This window comes from Sus scrofa, chromosome X (assembly GCF_000003025.6).
Source record: "Sus scrofa isolate TJ Tabasco breed Duroc chromosome X, Sscrofa11.1, whole genome shotgun sequence".
Lineage (NCBI taxonomy): Eukaryota > Metazoa > Chordata > Mammalia > Artiodactyla > Suidae > Sus > Sus scrofa.
Genome location: NC_010461.5, coordinates 108,573,892 through 108,592,065, shown reverse-complemented (window position 1 = coordinate 108,592,065; position 18,174 = coordinate 108,573,892). Strand labels below are relative to the sequence as shown.

At 40.1% G+C, this 18,174-nt stretch overlaps 1 protein-coding gene across 12 annotated transcripts in view; it reads left to right on the top strand.

Moving 5' to 3' along the window:
• MBNL3 (muscleblind like splicing regulator 3) overlaps nt 1-18,174 on the top strand; it is a 124,673-nt gene that overhangs the window by 20,831 nt on the left and 85,668 nt on the right. The window lies entirely within an intron of this gene.

Sequence of the window (18,174 nt, the reverse complement as noted above, 5' to 3'; positions counted from 1 at the left end):
GTCTTTTTAGGGCTGCACTCATGGCATATGGAGGTTCCCAGGGGCGAACCTGTGTCCTCATGGATGCTAGTCAGATTAGTTTCTGCCAAGCCACGACGGAACTCCGTCATACCGTCTTTATTTGATCTCTTTTTAAAGAGAAGCAATGGATTGGGACATTTTGGGATTCCCACTTATTCTGTAACCTTTACGGGGAAAGCTGATACCTTACACAAAGACGCACCCGGACCATTTCTGTTCTTTGGGCTGCCTCCCCTATTGGTCCCACAGTATACCGGGCACTTTGCCATGCTACCCTGCCTGTGCACCAGATCTTTATTTTCCCACCAGCACAGTGTCTTCCATACAGCAGATGCTCACCACTTCTGTTGATTTAGCAAGTGTTTCTTAAGAACTTAACTATATATGAGGCATTGAGCCAGACACTGAAGATAAATAACACATGCCCTCGAGGAGCTCACAGTCAAGCAGACAGATAAGCAGGGGTTCCACTACAGTGTGGCAAGTGTTGAGACAGAGCTGGACAGACGTGTTTGATGAAGATGCTGAAACCCTGAGTATAGTTCTGTGTCTGGAGCTCATTCATCCACCTCTCTGATGGCACATCCCATCTGGGGCATTCTCCCCCAGATTTGAACGCATCCAATAAGAAGGCACCCAGGGAGTTCATGTCGTGGCACAGAGGAAACGAATCTGACTAGGAACCATGAGGTTGCGGGTTTGATCCCTGGCCTCGCTCAGTGGGTTAAGGGTCTCGTGCTGCCGTGAGCTGTGGTGTAGGTCGCAGACGCGGCTCAGATCTGGTGTTGCTGCAGCTGTGGCATAGGCTGGCAGCGGTGGCTCTGATTAGATCCGTAGCCTGGGAACCTCCATATGCTGCGAGTGCGGCCCTCAAAAGCAAAAAAAAAAAAAAAAAAAAAAAAGCACTCAGTTTTTACCAAGACACTGAAGGGAAACTGCATATTTCTAATCTATAAAAAGCCATGTTTTTCGACATTAAATCTATGAACACAATGCAATTACCTATTTCATTTGTAAATAAAATTTAAGTAGAGCTGTCATTAATATTGACTGGTACCTCCAGAAATCATATTATATCTTAATAGAACTTTGACAAAATCTTTACAATTTTATAGAAGGTACTGTGATGCATTCTGTGCCAAAATACCTAGGAACAAGCCTAGAAATTGTAGGTTGTCTTTGTGCACTTTTGTGCCCTTGGGAGGCAGTATAGAGTAGCGGGTGACAGCAAGCATTCTAAAGCGTACCTGAATTTGAGCCCAGCTCTTCCACTCATCCCCTGTGTGACCTTGCACCAAGTTAGTCTTTCCGTATCCTCATCTGTAAAATGGGGAAATGCTAGTATATACTTCGTAGGATCGTTATGAGCAATAAATGAATTAATGTACACGAAAATGCTGAGATTAGTGCCAGACACGTAGCAAACACAGTGCATAATTCCTGTTATATTTTCAATTCAACTGAAATTTCATGCTTTATTACTCTATTTTCATAAATCATACGCACCTTTAAATGACTTCCAAACCATTGGAGACTGATGTGAAGCTTTCTCTCACACGGAGTGTATCGTCCTTTGAGTCTTTTCACACCAAGAGCCAAGTAGGGACTTCCTTTGTGGCTCGCAGCATAACTCCTCGGCGTTGCTTCTGCAGTGGCTGTGGCTCGACCCCTGGCTCAGAAATTTCCATATGCCGCAGGTGCAGCCACATGTTAAAAAAAAAAAAAAAGCCAAGTAGGTTCTCTATTATCTCTACTTAGAAATGAGAGGTCAGCTTGGACATTCCTTTCTGCTCCTTTTACAAGGCCACGGAGTTTTCCAATAAATTACATGACTATCTCCTGTCGGTTAGCTTGATAAAATTTCCATAGCTCACACGCTATTTCATGCTAAGGGATCAGTGCTTTTAGAATGTTTGATGCATAGTTTAACATTTACAAGAAATAAAGCATAGAACAGTTGGATTTGCATTTCTTGATTGCATCGATGCCATCTTGTTTGCCAGCCCTGTGGTTTATGTGGCCAGTCTGCTGTCTAGGGGCGGGAATTCAGTGGTGACTTTCAGCCTTCTCTTGCTGATAAAGGTTTTTGGCAGTTAGGAATTCCACTTGGCGGAAAAAAAGAAAAAGACAAAGTCCTTTAGAATAATAATAAATGAACATTGAGGTTGCTGTTTTTGCCTTCGTTCATGTTACTGTTAGCCTTTGATCTTTCTATCTTGTCACATTTATTATTTCTAGTACAGTGATGATACAGTCATTTGGAGGATTAAGCACATGAAAAAATGCTGAATGTGACCGGAAGGAGTGAGGGAGCCAGTTTGGTACAGAAAACAGGAGCCCGGTGGGACTAGATGCTAAACTAAGTGCAGCTCGGCCAGGGTCCAGGGGAGAGCCACTTTGTTCTTTTGACCTTTATGGACCAAGTTGTCACAGCGTCCTCATCATTATACTTGATTATGATTTTACCTTTGCCACTAAATGAAAACAGCTTAATGTCCCAGCTAAGAAGCTTCCTCGGTAGCAATAAGTAAATGGGTTAAGTATAGCTTTGACATGTAGGGTCATTATCAATTTTAATCCAGAAGGTCCCTTAAATAAAATACATAAGCGGTTAAGTCGGGTTTAGAAATTCGCCAACAAATAGTCTTTATTACCTTCTGTAATTATCTCTAGAAATCATCATGTGTTTAGTGACTAACTCTCCAGAGCCTGTACTAAGATAAATAAACAGAGGCAGCAATAACCAGTTCCCTTGTATTTCCTAATCATTGGCATGCCTTTTAGTCATATTTTAGATTTAAGGAGGGCTCTGTCTCTCCCTAGGAATCCAAACTATGCTTTCTCTTAGTTGGCTTCCTGGAAAATCTGAGCCTCCCTCTTGCTCAACAACTTAAGTCCAAACAAGCTCTCGTACATCTCTTTACATTGTGCACAAATGTCAAGGGATCTGAGCACGTGGTGTGTGTTAGCAAGCACCTCGCACAGTATCAGTGTGTTAGTCCAGCAGCATACATCACCGTGGCCGTATCTTGCTGAACTATTTATTGGAATAATTCCTTATTGGTTGGTAAATAGACACTGCCCAGAGCGCCCTTTCCACTGCTCATGCCTGGTCACTGCCATGATTCATGGGGGGGTTGGGGGGGAGGCAGTTCCTCGCAGAATGCCTCAGTCCTAATTAGTGTGTGCTGTTTAATATTTTGGATCTCATTCCTGGCTCATAGCCCTTTGGGAGATCTACCCCCAGCCCACCAGCCGTGCCATTGGAGCTCTGGGACCTTCACAGCCTCCCCCCCCCCCCGCCGCCCCCCGAAGCATCTTAAATGCTAACTCGCTTTCTGAGAAGAGGACTCACGCCCCAGAGAGAGATGGGTCGCTACTTCCAGACCTCAGCTTCTGACAGATACTTTAGATCTCCTGAAGGCCAGATCCTAAAGCATCAGAGCTGTCCTCACAGAGAGGCCCCCAAGGCCCTCCCTGAGAGCATTCCAGAGCCCTTGTCGTTTGTATTTTAAGACACAAGTCTAGCATGGAACACCTTACGCAGAGTCGTTGTCTGCTGAGTTTTCTTTGATTGAATCTGGTTTTGTAAAACACAGAAAATGTAATCAGTGTGCTTGTGGAGGAGGTGACAGAGGCAGGCGTACTTGAAGTCAGAGCTATTTTGCCAGTGAGGAGGAAGACAGACAAAAGATAAAAGTAGACATGACGGAGTTCTCGTCGTGGCGCAGAGGTTAACAAACCCCACTAGTATCCGTGAGGATGCAGGTTCGATCCCTGGCCTTGCTCAGTGGGTTAAGGATCTGGTGTTGCCTTGAGCTGTGGTGTAGGTTGCAGACGCTGCTCAGATCCCGTGTTGCTGTGGCTGTGGTGTAGGCCGGCGGCTACAGCTCCGATTGGACCCCTAGCCTGGGAACCTCCATATGCTGCAGGTTCAGCCCTAAAAAGACAAAAAAAAAAAAAAAAAAAAAGAAAAGTAGACATGACGGTTCCAAACACACGGGCATTTGGGACGTTTAAAAAGTGCTCAACATTTCCTTCAAGGCATGGCTCAAGTTTGTTTGTAATGATGACCAAAATTATCAGAAAAAGCATCACTTTTTTTCCCGCTATCATGTGTCTCAGGAAGCACTAACTGTTTAAAAAGCATTTCCGAAAGAGTTGTGTCCAGATCAATGATAAGAGACACATATTCATGTTGGCGAGTTTTGTTTTCTGACATTTCAATTTTATGGACTACCTCCCTGCCTGATAGTATTCCAATAAATGAAGTGTTGTTGTACTAAGACCTTAATGTGAACTTCAGGGCTTTTGTGGTATCTGATGAGCCAGCAATATTAAGAAAAATTAGTTGCTACAGAAATTATAGCATTGAAAAGATTACTTTGGGACCAAAACCATCATTATAAAGAGGTAACTGCTTTCAGCAAGCGTTTCCAAGTCCAATATGAATGTGGAATTCACATTCCATATTCTTCACATCTTTATATATAAAGAATATTAATCTTTTTGTTTTTCAGTGAAATAGGATTGAAAAAAAAATGAAATGTGATCGAAGAATTATTTCCTTACTAATAATAGCATAGGAGAGCCTGGTGAAAAAGAGTCTAAAGTAACTTGGTGTCCTGACTGAATTTTTGCATATGCACCTTTTTTTCCCCCATAAATAATGCATTGGTATCTGGAGGGAAAATTATTTTCTCTCATCAGTATCTGACATGCTCCAAAATATGTGTTCCTTGTTTAGAAGTAGAAATGTGGACATGAAGAATAAAGCTGAACACTTTAAAAATTTTTTTGAGTTTCAGTTTGCCAGTGAAAGTTTTTGAAATAACAGTAACACTTCGCTTATCATGGGAGAATTCTCAAGTGCTGTGTGGATGCAAATGGTCACACCACCCTGTGTTAGAGGCAGTGTTCTCCTGAAAAGAATACCATGCAGATGGAAACGTCGCTTGTGTCCTTGAGAAACCACATGCATTTTCCTCAGAAGCATTGCTTTCAAAGTGAAGTTCAGCTTTGTATCATTCAGAGTGTAATGAGCAAAAATTTTCTAATTTAAGAGTTAACTACTATCATAACAAACTAGACACATAGTAGCTTATAAGATATGCCCTAAATAGTGTATATATGTGCAAATATATATACTCAAAGTAATTTACTCAAGGGAGGCTTTTTGATAGGCTCTATGTTAGATTTTGATATTTATGCTGACATGTATTTGTGAAAACCTACTATATGCCCAGCACTAAAAAATCTGTTTTCGTTCCCTTATTTCTGCATGACTCCTTTCCCTCTGTTTTTATTTTTATTATCTATTTAGCTTTTTAGGGCCACACCCACGGCATATGGAGGTTCCCAGGCTAGGGGTCTAATCGGAGCTACAGCCGCCAGCCTACGCCAGAGCCACAGCCACGCAGGATCTGAGCCATGTCTGCGACCTACACCACAGCACAAGGCAATGCTGGACCCCCAGCACACAGAGCAAGGTCAGGGATTTAACCTGCAACCTTATGGTTCCTAGTCGAATTCGTTTCTGCTGCCGCAACGGGAACTCCTCCCTTCCCTTTTCCTTGTTAATCCTGTTTTTAGCATTTCAGCTTACATCTGCTTTTAGAAAATGGCATTTCTGTTGCATCAAATAGTTGTTAGCTCTTCTTAGCTCTGCTCAGCATAACGTGTATTTGGCTAGCAAACAGAATCGGACATTTTTTTGGTACTTCTATCTTTAGCAGCTATAGCACCATTCCACTTGTTACTAATGGTTTTTCTGTTGGTATGCATAACCTGGTTAAAAAAAAATGCAGTATGGTATGGGTGTTTTTCTTGGGTGTTAAGTCTTATTTCTTGTTCCCGCTCGATGTGAAAATTGAGTATTCCTTCAGTCTTTGTTATCTTATCAACCTTTGCAGTTGTAAAGAGCAGATTGTATTGATGTTAGCTAGCATTACAAGATATATTTAATTTTCAATTTATGTTGTAGGATCATATTTTTCCTTTTGCTGGGGGTTGTTGATACATTTTGTCAAATACAGTGAACTATTAAGTAGAACTCAACTATCTAAACCCACAGTCAATAAGAATTTTATCTGCATTTGGTCATTAGGAGATATAAAACATGAATTTACCAGAGATTAAGTATAAGAAAAAAAAACCCGTATTATAGCCTAAGATCAATTCATATTGAAGTTTCTATTAACCTTAATAAGAATAGATATCCAGGACTGCTGGCCTTAAGCCATTATAATATCTCTAGTAATGAGAGAAAGATTTAATTAGGTTTACTGTATGTTGTTTATTAAGACTAAAAGAAAAAGAGAACGTGTATTGAAAAAATTTCTATCAAAGCAGTTTCTAGTAACCACAAAAAAAAGATGACCTAGTGTTTTTATTAAATTGAATCTCTTTTATATATGATCTATAGATTTTGGACAATAGCATGCTTTATCTTTTTATAAAACAGATGAAGAAAAGCTATTTTTTCTCATGCATCCATTTTTAAGTTCATAATCTAATGCCACATTATTCTCCTCTTATCTCTTAAAAAATTTCCGTCAACCTCATTTTTAGGAAGAGTGATGGCTGGACCTTTGTTTAATTTACTATCTATACAGATGTTTGATTATGAATGAGAAATCCACTCATTTTCTAAATCTTATCCATTAATAGAAATGGATAAGATGATTAGATTAGGAAGATGTGGTATATATACACAATGGAATACTACTCAGCCATAAGAAAGAACAAAAATAATGCCATTTGCAGCAACATGGATGGAACTAGAGGCTCCCATACTGAGTGAAGTAAGTCAGAAAGACAAATACCATATGATATCACTTATATCTGGAATCTAATATATGGCACAAATGAACCTTTCCACAGAAAAGAAACTCATGGACTTGGAGAATAGACTTGTGGTTGCCGAGGGGGAGGGGCAGGGAGTGGGATGGATTGGGAGCTTGGGCTTAATAGATGGAGACTATTGCCTTTGGAATGAGATCCTGCTGTGTAGCAGTGGGAACTATGGCCACTTATGATGGAGCCTGATAATGTGAGAAAAAAGAATGTATACATGTATGTGTAACTGGGTCACCATGCTGTACAGCAGAAAAAAAAATAATGGGGAAATAAAAATAAAAAATAAATTTAGCTGTAATAATATGAATGTGTTATAAATACTACCAAGGTGATAAAATCAGTTATTGTAAAGGCATGGCCTTAGTTATTAGGTGACATTTTTGGGATACGTATTCTTAAATTACGCTTGTAAACTAGCCACATGCGGGCAAGCCACTGTGCTTGCAATTCTGTTAGGTGCCACTAGGTGGTATCCCATTGCAAACTGTAACCATCTGGATTTCCCACATGTGGATAACAGAATGGGTTTATGGTATACAAATGAATCAGTTTTTTTCCTATAAAAATTAAGTATTTGTTAAAATTGTCAAAATAAATATTCAGTTACCAATTATAGACTGGTTGAACAATTTTAAATACTATTTAAAGAAATTACATAATTATGAATACTTTTTCTTCCATCAAACTTTGTTATTAATAACCTCATGCTTTCTTTGGTTTTTCCTTTAAGGAGCTGTTTTCCTTTTACTCAAAATACTTTGTGTATTAAGAAGCCTTGGGCTACAGGCCTTTATACAGCTTCCTGTAGGCTTTCTGCTTGTAGCTTTCTCTTCTACTGCCTGAGTTAATTGTTTTGCTGATAGTTCTAATTGCCCTAAATGACTAAAGTCTGATTTCTTTAGGTTTCAGGTGAAGCATTATTTCTTGGCACTTTTTATATAAGAAAGAATTGTATTATGTCTCACTAGGTTTAGTTCCTTTTAAGCCATTAGTTGTTAAGATTCTATCCCTTCTCCCAAACACACATACTGCCCCGCCCCAAGTGCCTGCACCCTTCCTTCCCTTCATGCGTTGGTTTCCAGCAGTGTGATATGCTCCTGTAGATAAGTGGCTATATCTTCTTTTGGTCTCTGAAATATCCCATGGTGGTCTCTCTTCCACCAGCTAGCTGCCAGCTTCTGTCACTAATTCTAACTCCTGCTTTGCTTTGGACTTTGATGCTTGGGTTGTTTTAAAAGCTAATTTGCATCAAATAGTAAAGATTATCTATTAACTTCTCTAGCAAGTTCCAGGCGTTTTATAGTCTGCTTTGTAAAAACAGGCCATCATTCTATTTCTTAACTTTTGAAAGCATTTATTTCAACTTCCCTTTCAAATAAATAGAATGGTTTTAAGTAGAGACATAGTGGTTTCAGTTCTTTTTTTTTTTTTTCTTTTTTTTCTTTTTAGAGTCTCACCCTTGGCACATGGAAGTTCCCAGGCTAGGGGTTGAATCAGAGCTACAGCTGCTGGCCTACACCACAGCCATAGCAACATGGGATCCGAGCCATGTCTGTGACCTACACCACAGCTCACGCATGGCAATGCCAGATCCTTAACCCACTGAGGGAGGCCAGGGATCAAACCCCAGTCCTCCTGGATGCTAGTCAGGGTCGTTACCAGTGAGCTGCGGCGGGAACTCCTGTGGCTTCAATTCTTATGATCACATGTATTCTCATGCTGTGAAAATTAAGAGTTTAAATATGAAGAGAAAGAAGAGACAGAGAATGAATGACACTGATGGAGGAATGGAAGGGAGGAGAGAGAGAGCTATTAAAACTTTGAGACAGAGAACAGAGTATTCAATCCTGGTTGTCAGAACTGAGCTCTTGTGCTGGTCGTGTCACTTTCTTTGTAACTGTGATCAAGTGATTTATCACTCATCGTCCTGTTATCTTGTCTGAGAAATGAGGGAATTGGCCTGTAGATCGTCACTGCCCACATTGTGAGCCTGTGACTCAGGCTCGTATTAAAGCAAAAATGTGGGGAATGTATCTTAGCTTCAGGTCTGCTTGCGTTCATGACTGAGCAACTCAAGTACCAATAAAAAGCAGATTTTTATGCATAATGCAAAGGTATAGGTTCCCTCTTTCTCCCTCTCTTTCCTGAATTTCCTGTACCTGCTGCTATCAATGCAGTGCTTCCCATTTGGGAGACATTGGCAGATGTGGCACTTTCATATTTACATAAAAGGAAAACAGGAACCCTGGGGCGCTTATTTCTTTCGTTCGCATAGTCACAGTCATTGTGATTTTCAAGAAATAACACCTCTGGGTAAGAGAGTGTATTCTAGGAGAGAAATACTCTTTATTTCTAGGACTTTGTGGTTACGAAGCAAGGGAGATTCAGCGCTTAATCGTACGCTAGCTCTAATAATTTGGGGAGGTAGGCTGTCTCCCTAACTAGATTATCAAGTCCTCGAGGGAAGAGAATCCATCTGATACGCATGTTTTGTCAGGCCAAGACCAAACGCAGTGCTCTGCACATAGCCTGCCCGTTAACGATGAACTTCCTCTCTGATAAAAAGTTACTGACTCTTGGCATCTCAGCCTTGTCTGGTGATGTTGATGTGCCTACTCCAGTTCCCCGCACGGCGGCGGGCCGGCTCGGGCTGGAGGCTGGTCCTTCACTGGGCTGAGCTCAAGTGCGCAACTCTGTGTTTCCACCCCAGATCCACGGCTCGCCGTTAGTTTTTCTTATTCATCTCCAACAGATTTCCCCATTTCATAAATATTTATCTAAGGAACTTGATGGCTTCAGAGCAAATACATAGCAAAACATTAAAAAAATTTAGTCATGGTACAGTAATGAGATGAGGCTTGTCAGATTCCTATTTCCGTATTGAACAAGATGGGCTCCGATGATGTATTTCAGAGGCCCTTACTTAGCGCCCGTATTGTGCCCGTATTGTCCAGAGTGCTTTATAAATATTAACACATTTCGATCTACACACCAACACTGTGAGATTGAAACTGTCATTGACACCATTTTATGAATGAGGAAACTGAGGTACAGGAGGTTTAGGTAACTTGCCCAGGGTCTTTCAACAGATAGGTAAGAGGTGAGATTATGAACAAGGGCTTCTAGCTCCCAAATTCTATGGTGGGATTTCTTGTATTTTTTTTTTTTTTAAGCTGGAACATTTCATTTTTTTTTCTCTTTTTTGTTCTCGTAAGTACCTAGTTGTTTAAAGTTCCCAGTTTTCAGGAGACTTTATTTTTAAATTGTTTCCTTTTGAAAGATCTGGAGAAGGCACTTTTAAAGATCTGGAAAAGTTGTACTTTCATTTATTCTATTTGTTTTTTTCCACCTTGAAGCACTGTACCTTTATTTTGATGATATAAAACTTTTTCCTTTTTAATTAACTGATGTTGCTAATATCTGGGTAAGTTCTACTCTAGTCTCTAAGGATGCTGTTACATCAGCTCTGTTTTCTGTCCTTAGGGAAGTTCTTTACTTTTTTCCACCTAGGTCCTTTGCACTCTCCCACACTGAATTTATTTAAACATTTGCTTTGGCTCAAGTCAAGCCTAGAAGTCAAATAAATACCATATTTTGCTCATTTATATATTTTCATTTTCTTTAAATTCCTAGCAACCGGCCTACCATTTCTAAAACCAGTGCTGTGTCATTAACCTGGATCTTGGGTTTATAGAGTGCCTCCCTGACACCAGGGATTTTCACATCTGTCATATGATTTAATCCTGCTAGGAAACTGAGCTGCTGAAGTTAAATACCTTGACCAAGGGTCAAATCCAGGTCTTTGTGATTCTAAAGCTCATTCTATACACTGCAGAACAACTAACCTTTCTTCTCTTTTCTGGGTCTTAGTTTTCTCATCCATGCAGTGAAAACAAATGGGTCGAGAGCCTATTAAGTGTCAGGTACCAGGCTCTGTCCTGTGCAAAAGTGGTTCAAAGAAATAGCTGCACAGCTAGGACATAATCAGCTTATGGTGGAGAGTTCTGTTTGAGAACCTGGTGATGCCTTCTGCTTGGCAGAGCTGAGAAGGTGGCCCTAGAGGAACAAGGGGGATTTTGCCCTTTCTAAGGAAGCATGTTCTGTTCTACCTTAAAATATTTACATTAAAAAAATCATGTCATACTCTTCTCTCTGTAAATGAGTTTATTAAGTGTGTGGCATTGTAATTACACTTTGCTAGACTCTTCAAGTCCATGAGAAGAGGAACCATGTCCAGTGCCTTGTATATAGTACTTGATACGTGTTTGGAGGATGAATGTGGGAAAAACTCATTTTTGTAAACATAGGGACTCTCACTTATAGACAACTGACAATGCCAAAGATTTTTTTTAATGGGTAACTACTATGTTATGCATACTGCCACCCTTACTATTTATGTAATTTTTCAACTCAGCATTTATTGACGAAGTGGTTGTGTAAAATAGTAAATGTACCTATAGTTCTAGCAATGTTAAATGCAAATTAGCATTGTTCTTGAATGCAGCTCTAGACTCTGCAACAGTTTTCATGGAGTGGTGGAGACAGAGGTCTCTTGTAAGTGTGTGCAGGAATGATTTGCGAGTGAGGAAGAGGAGGTATCAGCTGGAAGATGTTCCAGCAGGGAAGGCTTAGGAAGCCTTCCTTGAGAGAGAGGCAGAGCTGAACTGTAGAAAAAGTCACAGGGATATTGGTGGGAGAAACACAGGAAGATGCCTGAGGGACACGGCCAAGGAGTGGATGGGTTCCTAAGGATATTATGGTTTGGCCCATTCATCAGTAGCCTCGGGGGCCTAAATCATGTAAGTTGTTTATTTATTTATTTTTATTTTTGTCTTTTGTCTTTATAGGGCTGCACCCATGGCATATGAAGGTTCCCAGGCTAGGGGTCGAATCAGAGCTGAAGCCGCAGGCCTGTGTCACAGCCACAGCAGTGCTGGATCCAAGCCACGTCTGCGACCTACACCCCAGCTCATGGCAACGCCAGATCCTTAACCCACTGAGCGAGGCCAGGTATTTAACCCGCACCCTCATGGTTCCTAGTCAGATTCGTTTCCGCTGAGCCACAGTGGGAACTCTGTTTTTTGTTTTTTTTTTTAATGAAAGGTATGTAACATCTGGATTCCTAAGATCATGTTATCTCTCCACTAAGATTATCTTTTCCTAACCTGTTTGAAATTTCGTAGGTAAAATTTGCATGAGCGGCTGCTGTGACTTATCCATGTTTATAACCTTGACATCTAGTTATGTGGCCCCGAGTTAGTCCTTAATGAATGTTTGTTTAAATGTATTGTTTTTTTTAAAAAAAGAATGTATTTAGGGGTAAGTTCCCGCTGTGGCGCAGCAGGTTAAGAGTCCGACTGCAGTGGCCCAGGTCACTGTGGAGGCACCGGTTCGATTCCCAGCCTGCACAGTGGGTTAAAGGATCTGGCCTTGCCACAGCTGTACCTCAGATTCAGTCCATGGCCTGGGAACTTCCTTGGGCGGCCATTAAAAAAAATTTATGAAAAAGAAATTACAGAGAACCACTATCAATGTGTATTCAATAATTGGATATGAGCAATCTACCCTGAGTGGTTTAGAGTCCTTCATTTACTTGCCCTAAGGTAATGGACTAGACTTGATCTTTCAGCATTACTTGCAACTCTAGCATTCTTAACGTCTTTATCCTTTAGTGAAAGAGTCTTGTTAGACTTTTGACAGACCTGATAACCCAAGTTGTATTGTTTCGGTGATTACTAATGTGAACACTGCTTTGTGGCTTGAGGCTTGAATGGTTTTAGTGGAACAAGTACATGTGATCGGTGATATCATCCATATTTGGACCCTGAGAATTTAAGCTCAGTTTCATGTCAGTGTGAGTTGAAGTTGTTTCCGTTATGCTGAGAACCTTTATGCTCTTTTGTATGACGTGCTGTTATTTAAAAGAGAATCAAGGCATTTTTGTCTCCTACATTGGTACATTAAATTATATGGTAGTCCAGTTTAATCACTGAAGTCATTCAGTACGTGGTGATATAGATGATATCATAGTAACTGAATTTCCTCATCATTCATATAAGGTACACTAATCTGATTTTAAGTTGATGAACACAGTGTGATAACTATAGTCTAGAATTTTATCAGTTTTAATGGAATTCCATTCACCTGACTATAAATGTAAATTCTCTCTTTAACCCAACATTTAAGCCATTACTCCTTCTTTTTTGCTTGGCCATTTAAGCTGAGTTGATTTTTTTGAATGATCCTTATCGATAGTATTTTTGTATTTTCCATACATGTTCGTGCATACCTTGGCGTACAGACTTCCTTGCTGGTTTGACTTCAGCATTTTCCTTGAATTTATTTTCTTTTTTTTTTTTTTTGACTTTTTGCTATTTCTTTGGGCCGCTCCCGCGGCATATGGAGGTTCCCAGGCTAGGGGTCGAATGGGAGCTGTAGCCACCAGCCTACGCCAGAGCCATAGCAACACGGGATCCGAGCCGAGTCTGCAACCTACACCACAGCTCATGGCAACGCCGGATCGTTAACCCACTGAGCAAGGGCAGGGACCGAACCCGCAACCTCATGGTTCCTAGTCGGATTCGTTAACCACTGCGCCACGACGGGAACTCCTGAATTTATTTTCAAATCCTGCTTTCTTTTCAGGCTCTTACTCAGATCTTGTGAAATCCTCTTAAGGAGAGATCATTTTTATTTTGCCTTTCCATTTTGATTTGCATACTCCAGATTTTGATATAACAAGCTTCAAATTAGCAACAGACAGAGAGGACTTTTAAAAGGAATTGGCTGCCTGAATGTAGTATAATAGGATCACAATTTTTCATAATTTCTAAAACTTGGGGATTTCCCGTCGTGGCTCAGTGGTTAGGGAATCTGGCTAGGAGCCATGAGGTTGCAGGTTCAATCCCTGGCCTCGCTCGCTCAGTGGGTTAAGGATCTGGCATTTCTGTGAGCTGTGGTGTAGGTCACAGATGCGGCTCAGATCTGGCATTGCTGTGGCTGTGGTGTATGCCGGCAGCAACAGCTCTGATTCGACCCCTAGCCTGGGAACCCCCATATGCTGTGGGTGCAGCCCTAAAAATAAATAAATAAATAAATAAATAAATAAGTAAATATTTAAAACTCGGTTCAGAGTTTTTGCTTTGATTTGGATAACCATTTTTGGTAGAAAATTTCTATTCTAGGGGGAGGGATTTAGTGTACCCAAAGGCTTCTATGCTTCCCTTCTGCCAGCTGGGTGCCAGATTTCTGAACCACATGTTCTTTTGAATGGGTGATTTGAAACCCAATGTGCCAAGCATTTTCTAACTTATTTGCCAGATGCATGAAAAGATATATTCAAAAAATTATCAGCAATTCAGGATCCTCTGGCTTCCATGGATAGGCAGTAATGAGCTTTCATATTGCAATTACAGGAAGCTGGGAAGAAAATTGGGAGACTGGAGATTTTTAAATTAGTGTCCATGACTCTATTATTGTGACATCTGAGAACTTTAAATATTGAAAGACTCGATAACACTATTTGGTGACAAGTCTAGAATTGAGGTTTATGGCAGATTTTGTTTTGAAAGTAGACTTTAACATTGCTCCTCAATTTTGTCTGCTTCATAGAATATTGAACGAGATAATGAATATAAAACAGTTAACACAGTGTCTAGCACAGAATAAGAACTCCATAAATGTTAACTATTATTAACATCTAGAAATACCAATTGTTTAATAACCGAGATGCTGCTTTAGAGTAGATCATAAAATTTGCCCAGCAAAGTAAATTTAACCTTCTTAATGTGTTTTAGTGGTTATTTTGTGACCTCTAAACTCACTGTTGGAATTTTTACTCAATAAAATTCCCAGTATTTCAATTGATTGGAAATTGATATAGAGAACACTTTTTATTTTTATTTATTTTGTCTTCTTGCCTTTTCTAGGGCCGCTCCCGCGGCACGTGGAAGTTCCCAGGCTAGGGGTCGAATCGGAGCTGTAGCCACTGGCCTACACCACAGCCACAGCCACGCAGGATCCAAGCTGCGTCTGCGACCTACACCACAGCTCACGGCCACGCCGGATCCTTAACCCACTGAGCAAGGCCAGGGATGGAACCCGCAACATCATGGTTCCTAGTCGGATTCGTTAACCACTGAGCCACAACGGGAACTCCCGAGAATACTTTTTAATGATTAGGTATTTTTTATTTTATTTTAATTTTTTTTTTACTTTTTAAAAATTAAAGTATAGTTGATTTACAATGTTGTGTCAATTTCTGCTGTAGAGAATATTTTTAATGGAATAGTTGGTATGCATGTTAATCCTGAGCACAGAGGATAGCAGGAGAAATGGACTCTCATAGGTAGAAATAGGAAAAGAAAAGCCAAAACCAAACGTTTGGTAGGCAGAAGAAATATGCCAGACTGTATGTTTTGGCTAGCAACAGACTGTGTGACCTGGAGGGTCAGATGATTATAAGTAGGTAAGCTGTGTCTAATTCTAGAATGTGTTCAAAATTAGAGAAGATCAGGGAGTTCCCATTATGGCACAGTGGAAACGAATCCGACTAGTAACTATGAGGTTGTGGGTTCAATCCCTGGCCTAGCTCAGTGGGTTAAGGATCCGGCGTTGCCGTGAGCTGTGGTGTAAGTCACAGATGTAGCTCGGATCTGGCATTGCTGTGGCTGTGGTGTAGGCCGGCAGCTGTATCTCCGATTCAACCCCTAGCCTGGGAACCTCCATGTGCTGCAGGTGTGGCCCTAAAAAGCAAAAAAAAATAGAGAAGATCAGGTAGAACATCATAGAAAAGTAGAGTCCCACTGGGGTCAATAAATCCGTATAGTATAAGCAGCAATCCCTGCCTTTCCCCAAGGATTCAAAGCTTCAGAGAGCACCCTTCTGGTTTTTAGCAGTGAGTGTGAAATTTATCCATAGCCAAGAATTAAACTCAAACATGGATATGTGTTGTTAATGAAAGAAGCTAAATGAATCAGGACAATTGGGTTAAACTTTGGGAATCCGCCCACCCATTCTGACCACAGATTGACAAGATATCAGATATGTTGAAATCAGATCATGAGCTCTTCATGTGGACACTAACAATTTCAGGCAATGAAGCCAAGTAGATGAACCTTTCTGGGCCTCTGTTCAAGGTTGAAGTAATCGATAGGTTACTTTGCTCCTCGCTGGCTCGGATAATTCTGCCGTGACCACGTTTACATTTATTTGGGACATTTTCATATTTGATGTGAGCTTCATTTTTCTGTACTTTCCTTTTAAAAATCTGAAATGTAGATTTAAATTATACACATTACAGAGGCAGGAACATAAGTTATTTCCCCATTTATTGAGGCAAACCAGAATTGAAATGGATAGATTTCACAGAACAGTTCTTATAGAAGCATTACATTTCAGGGTAACGGTATTGCATTCCATTTTCACGGTACAATTAAAACAATCTTCTTTCCAGCTCCCCTCTACTCGGGGAGGGGGGGTGCAATCCTTTTGAGACTCATTGAGATTGACCTTGAAAGACAGAAGAGAACTATTCCGTGTGGGCCAGGAAGACGACTTTATAATGACAGCATTGTAATTACACACTTTTCTTTAGCGATAGCAAGGGCATTGACTATGTATCCAAAATTCAGTGAAAAGATGTTAAAATGACAGCCTCTTTTATGTTGTCTCTAAATTTTTCTATAAAGAAACACCGTTAATATCTAATCCAGTATAAATCACTCTGAAATAGCAAGAGAAAAATGGAATTCTTATTTTAAAGTCCGATAAGGATATTCTCAGGCCAATATGAAGTTTGGGAAATGTAGAACTTAAGATTCTATCCTGTCTGTGCTCCCAACTCTTCACTCCTAACTCTTTTTAAAAACTCAGTTTATTTAAACGAATGAAAAATATGTACCCATTTCTTCAACCCCATAACCCCCACCCTGTTCTCTGTATGTATGTCTGAACACTTGAGTTTTTATATATAATAACGTGTGTGTATACATTCTATATATAAGCAAAATCATATGGTATTTGTCTTTCCCTGTCTGACTTATTTCACTTAGCATAAGGCCCTCAAGGTCCATCCATGTGGTTACAAATGGCAAGATTTCATTCATTTTTATGGCTAAATAATATTCCATTTCCTATATAAAACACACACACACATATATCACAGTCTCTTTATCCATTCATCAGTGGACATTTGCGTTGTTTCCATACTTTGGCTATTGTAAATAATGCTGCAGTAAACACAGAGGTGTATGAATCTTTTTGAACTAAAGTTTTCATTTTCTTCAAATAAATACCCAGAAGTGGAATTGCTGTATCAGATGGTAGTTGTATTTTTAATTTTTTGAGGAACCTCCATACTGGTTTCCATGGTGTCTGTACCAGTTTTCATTCCCACCAACAGTGTACAAGGGCTCCCTTTTTCTCCACATCCTTGCCAACATTTGTTATTTCCAGTCTCTTTAATAACAGCTGTTCTAACAGGTGTGAGGTGATATATCTCATTGTGGTTTTCATTTGCATTTATCTGATGATTCATCATGTAGAACATCTTTTTCATGTGTCTGTTAGCCATCTGTATGTCCTCTTTGGAAAAATGTCTATTCAGATCTTCTGTGTATATATATATATATATATATATATACACAGAAAAAATATATATATTATTATTATTATTATTTTTTTTTTTGCTTTTTAGGGCCACACCCACGGCATAAGGAGGTTCCCAGGCTAGGGGTCCAATCAGAGAGACAGCTGCCAGCCACAGCCACAGCCACAGCCACAGCCACACCAGATCTGAGCCACGTCTGCGACCTACGCCACAGCTCCTGGCAACGCCAGATCCTTAACCCACTGAGCAAGGCCAGGGATTAAACCTGCAACCTCATGGTTCCTAGTCAAATTTGTTTCCGCTGTGCCACGATGGGAACTCCCTAAATAGGGTTATTTAGAGATTTTTGCTATTGAGTTGTATGAGTTCTTTATATATTTTGGATCTTAGCTCGTTATCAGATACATGATTTACAAATATCTTCTATTCAGTAGGTTGCCTTGTCATTCTGTTGATCGTTCCCTTTGCTGTGCAAAAGCATTTTACTTTGATATGGTCCTACTTTTTTATTTTTGCTTTTGTTGTTCTTGTTTTTGGTGTCAAATTAAAAAAAAATCATTGCCAAGACCTATATCAAGGAGCTTACCACCATACTTTCTTCTAGGAGGCTTATGGTTTTTTGTTTTTGTTTTGTTTTTTTCTGTCTTTTGTCCTTTTAGGATCACACCAGCGGCATATAGGGGTTC